We start from the raw sequence: 6,019 nt of genomic DNA, 5'->3' as shown, positions 1-6,019 counted from the left end.
CCCCTGGCCTTTTGGTTGACACCCTTCTCAGCCAATAGCAGGCTTTTTTTGACGCATTAGCCTATACGGTCCTGCTTGATAAAAGGGGATGGCCTCCTATAGATTTGAATTTCTTCAGCCAGTATTAACCTATTAGAATGAAATAGCCAAAGAAACCCAATAAAATTCATTTTGCGACGTTTTCCGGGGGTGCATTCTAATCCGAGCCGAAAATCAACATGCGCAATGCAATTCGAGATTCATTTTTTACGCACCATTATTATGTTCAAATGTGCACAATAGTGATAAAAACACAAAAGCAGGTACTAGGCAAGAAGGACCACATGGTCAATGGAGAAAGCCAAATCTTTCTCCCTTTTTTAGGAGACTGATATTGAGGACTTCATGGCGGTTTGAGAGAAAGGAACCAAGTCGCGGGCCATCCAGGCCTTGTGATTGCCGTGCGAAAGGCTTCCTCGCTGAGAGGCTTGCTCTGTATATCGGTCTTCTTTGTCCCTATTGTCCACGGTGCCAAAGGCCAACCAGGCCCCTCCTCTGGGCTCCCTTTCCAGGAAGAAGTGCGTGAGCTAAAAAGAGGAGAGGCAGTTGCGCCACTCTTTCGAATGCTGCTGATGTCATCCCGAGGCGTGTCGTGTGACCATTTGGAGTTCCTGTTGCTGCCTTTCAAGATAGTTATCCAATTGGTTGATTATAATAATTGTTGATAATGGACGGAATTTTATTCGGACAGGCAAATAAAATAAATCATTTGACCACATATGCAAATCATTCCTCTTGATTACAAATGACCACTTTTGGGGTTCAAATCTTTATTATACAGCGAGAGAGTCTGGTCACTTCCTGTGAATAAATGCAATGTTGGTCCTTGGGCCCTGTTGTGTGTGCTCTTGTGTTTCGTTTTAGGAAAAATGAAGGATCTTGTGAACTAATTGTGGGTCTTTTAAGGTGTCTGCAGAGTCGGTGGTTGGAAATGGTTAGGGAGAATGCACCTGTGGCAGTTCACTCCTCTACAGCAACATGATTGGCCGATAGTGACAATGGGGTAAACAGTACATAACAGTCAAAATGACAAACAACAGTGCGCAATAATAGTCAAAATAACGAATTGGAATCCTATGCAATCTCTTTACAAGTGTCCAATACTAGAAAGAGACTAAACTTATCACTTTCCATTTTATAAGGGTCTTTGAGATGTTTTGTGCGTCCTTTTTTGATGGACATGTCAAAAAATTGTGCCTCTACCTGTGGAACTGGTGACAATCCACCAAATTTTGCATGAATCTGTGTAAGGAATGTTCGTTTTTTTTTTACTTTTTCGATGTGCCTCAAAATGGTCGTCAAATTCGGTACACTGAGTAAACAAGAGTGCTGTGTCAGGGGTGCTTGGAACATATAGAGAAAGGCAACAAACTAGTAACCATGCAGACTGAGTATTAATAAAGGAAAGAGGACACGTATTGATAGAAGGTAAATCAAAACAAGTGACAACAGCTGTGAGGAGGACAATAAATCCCGGAAGTGCGTAACCAAATGAGGTAAGGCCGAGCGGGAGAAACGAGACAGAGAGAAGATCCAGAGCAGAGATTTCCAACCTTTTTCAAGCATCAAACTAAAAGATAGCCAAATAGCTAGCTAAAAGAAGGAAGGAGAATGCTGTCCTGAACAATTGGTCCAGTGCTCTCTGTTTTGTTTGATTTTGTAACTTTGGAATAAAAGTCCTCAACTGAACTGCTCTCTTCAGAGCCTTGTTTTTGTTCTTCGGTCTGGTCCCGGAAGTTAAACACGAGGCGAGACACGGATCTCAACAGTTCTTAACATAGAACTGTTCGCAAATATATTAAGCGTACCTTGTCAAGTCAAGTCATTTTTATTTGTATAGCCCTAAATCACGAAGAGTCTCAAAGGGCTTCACAGATTATTACACTATATTACACAGACTATTTTTCAGCCGACGAGAAGAGTAGGTTATTCATATGCTATGGAGTAGAAGTGAGTTTTAAGCTTGGATTTAAACATTTCCACTGAGGTTGCAGATCGGATCTCAGGGGGAAGAGCATTCCACAGCACCGGTGCCCGGATGGAGAACGCTCTCGAACCAGCAGAACACTTCTTTGCTCTTGGGATCACCAGAAGACCGGCACTCTCAGAACGTAGGCTTCGGACCGGGACATAGGGGGAAATCAGATCTGAAAGATAAGAGGGAGCAAGTCCATGTATGATTTTGTATAATACTAAGAGAACCTTGAAATCACATCTAAGGCTGACTGGGAGCCAATGCAGGTTAGCCAAAATCGGTGTTATGTTATGTGATCGTACTTGTAAAAAATGTTTGCTGCAAATCCTTGAATACTTGAGTGCTGCCAATTTTGTCCATCGGCACAGCACCTCCGTTGATTGCAGATAATCATTGCCGTCATCAAAACGGACACAATAAGATTCCAAATCGGGCTTATATCCTTGCCGGTTTGCACAGCTCTTCACACAAGCAAAAAAGAACCATGTTGAAAAGTGGTGGTTATGATCTTTTGTCGTGGTTATTGACATTTGTTTCAATTAAAATGCCGATTCAAGCGCTGTACGGTAGGGTGCTTCATGCCCAACGTCGTGGCTCCCATTCTGCCAGGGAATGCAATGTGACATCACGCACAAAGGTTCAATAACTGGTGTATTTTACAAAGCGAAATACTTGTAGATTTCAAAACAAAGCAGATAGAAAGCAAGAGGTTTAAGTCATCCGACAGCGATATTGGCTATAAGACAAGAAAGGCAGGAGTCGGCAATCAATAAATAAGTAGTGTTCGCAAGCGCAATTCCTCTCTGAGGGAAACGAGAGCTCCCCAGCCAAATAAGACAAGCCGAGGCAAATGGATTGACTCAGAAGAGCATGTAAAGAAGCCATCGCTTTGGGAGCAGACAAAATTAAACATTTCCATCAACATCGTTTCAAGATTTTTCTCCTAGGACTGCAGCGTTTTATTTGAAAATGGTTGAAAACGATTGCTAAAGTAAGCAAGTTGGTGAGGGAATTAGGCAGACGTGGAATTTAGTCAAGTCAAGTCATGTTTATTTGTATAGCCCTTAATCACAAAGAGTCTCGAAGGGCTGCACAGACCACAGATTATTGCAAATCACCGGCTATTATTGCACCATCCTCTGATCTAAAACCTTACGTAAGGGCAAGGAAAAACTCAAAAACCTCAATATGAGATAAATAAAGAAACCTTGAGAAGGGACAGCACATGTGGTAATCCCCCTTCCAGGATGACCAGGCTGCGATGAATGTTGCAAGAATAAATAATACACAAATATTGTCAACAAAAAATTTAGGTTATTCATATGCTATAGAATAGAATGTGTTTTAAGCCTAGATTTAAACAGTTCAACTGAGGTTGCAGATCGAATCTCAGGGGGAAGAACATTCCACAGCACCGGGGCCCGAATTAAGAACGGTCCTGTACCTGAGGATCTGTTCTCGGCTCTTGGGATCACCAGTAGACCAGCATTTTCAGAGCGAATGCTCCATGCATGATTTTGTATCATACCAACAGAATCTTAAAATCACATCTTAAGCTATCAGGCAGCCAATGAAGTTTAGCTAATTTCGGGTAATGTGATAAAACCTTCTTGTCTTAGTTAAAAAGCTGACTGCAGCATTTTGTACTAACTGAAGTCTCTTGATTTTGGACTTTGGGAGACCAGAGAGTAGTGCACAACGGTGATCGAGACGGTAGGTAATAAACGCATGAATTCTAATCTCTGCATCCACCTGAGACAGCATGGGGCAAATTTTAGCAATGTTGCGAAGATGGAAAAACGCTTTTCTAGTAATATTCTTAACATGTGTTTTAAAGGACAGATTGGGACAGGACAGACGGGAGCCAGATTCAAAAAGTGCTTGTTACACCTACATTTTTGACTGAGTCACTCTGGGTAATATTACATTTGTCAATGTTCAGAGCAGTTTTTGAGAACAAGTCACGGCATTTAGATGGACTAATAACTAACAATGGAAACTTATATTATACTTGCGAATAATATCACCTAATGGAAGTGTAGCGACCCTCGTTCATGCACGACACAAGGTTTCACAATCTCTGGTTTATTGCCTGCATTCAGTAAATAAAACAATACAAAAGTCAGGGGTCTCTGTTCTCGACTGCAATTATCTTCAACGCTTACAAAAATCACTTAAGCAACGGCAAGCAGACAACATGCGAGCACATTAATAATGAAACTTCGATAATAACAATGAACATAACTTTCCCACGTACCTGCATTCAGTAAATAAAACAATACAAAAGTCAGGGGTCTCTGTTCTCGACTGCAATTATCTAAAATATTGAAGATACAAAAGAACGGGTCATCACTCAACAGGCCGCACCTCGTGGCGTGTTTGCATCAAAACATGTTGCATTTTCATTTCAAGCTGTATTAACTTCTTATTTAGTGCTTTTTTAATACACATCATTTAGAACAACTTATATATCTTTATATACAAAAATAATTTCGAAAGCAGCTCAAATGTCTAGCAAAATATGCATTTTTTTTATCCAACTGATATTGGGCACAGCTTACCTTCAACGCTTACAAAAATCACTTAAGCTACGGCAAGCGCTGAAGCCCATAAAGTGCCAAACGAAAAAAACAGTCGCAGACGCCCATGACTTATCAACTGAATGAGGTACCGGAATATTAACAGTAATACAACAAAAACACAGATTTTGTGAGAATTCAAAAAAACATTCAAAACAATCAAATTTCAACTCTGTTACACCCACCCCCACCGAATTCTGGACAAAATCTCACACTTGGTTATAAAATCAAAATCAATATATAACAGTAGTCATTGGGTCACAAATATTAGAACCGACTTGAGAAGTATCCTTTAAGGATGCAGTGGCCAGAGAAAATTCTCTGAACCAGCCACCGGCTATAGAATGCCTTACACATTCCACATTCACCCAAGACATATACAAGACATAAATGAGCACAAAACATTCTCTCCAAAACCAAGTTATTTCAGAAGAATTTTAAAGGGAAAAAATGTCATGCCCCAAGAGCTCGAACTACTGTGTTACGCATAGTCTAAACATTACACTGTAGGTGTCTGGTGACATCTTGTCTAGCCATAGTGTGAAGAAGCCTGTTGACTGGTCGTATAACACGACCCAGGCGTGTAGTGCGGTGTGGTGCAGACTCTGGTTGATCAGTGTGGCTAACGTTACCTCCAGAGACAGCAGCCACTACAGATTGAACATGATCATGCTCACTAAGAGTCGAATTGTCATCCCTAACAGCAGTGTCGTGAGTATGAGTGGTCAAGGAATGACCAGAGTGATCAGAACTTTCAGAGTTCAGCCCATGCACCCACTCTCTGGTTCTCTCCCCAGATGCAGGCGTGAGATCTGTGTAGTTGTCAAGGCCTGAGATGCTTAAAAGACTCTGCGCATCATCTGCCGCACATCCAGACCGGTTTAGCTGAGCAGGCACTCGAGCATGAGACTCTTCGGAGACAGTGGGACTGGTCATTGAAGAACAAACAGAGGCAGATGATTGTGCAGAGGACAAAGACAAATCAGACTGGGGAGAGGGCTGGTCTTGAACTGGGAGAAAGTTAACCAACATCAGCAGGTTACGGTGAACATCCTTCTCATTCCCTGTGATGGTGTCTTGAATTCTGAATGTGTGTGTTTGAGGGTTCATCTCAATAACAGTGTAGATGATAGACTCCCACCTATCAGCCAATTTTCGCTTGCCCCTCTCATTTTTGTTCGCCACAAGGACTCTATCTCCAACTTCAATTGACGGCCCTTTTGCTGCCCTGTTATAGAGTCGAGTCTGTCTGCCCTGTTCCTTTTTTGCATGTTCCTGAGCAATTGACATAGCCTCCTTCAGGTCTTCAGACAGTTTTGCAACATATCTGCCGTAGGTGGTAATGTCAGGGTCAGACAAAATGTTCCCAAACAGAGTGTCAACTGGTAGGCGAGGAACTCTCCCAAACATCAAGTAAAATGGTGCA

The sequence above is a fragment of the Urocampus carinirostris genome, chromosome 13 (assembly GCF_059441175.1).
Source record: "Urocampus carinirostris isolate Australia breed hairy pipefish chromosome 13, RoL_Ucar_1.0, whole genome shotgun sequence".
Lineage (NCBI taxonomy): Eukaryota > Metazoa > Chordata > Actinopteri > Syngnathiformes > Syngnathidae > Urocampus > Urocampus carinirostris.
This window is presented reverse-complemented; position numbering follows the sequence as displayed.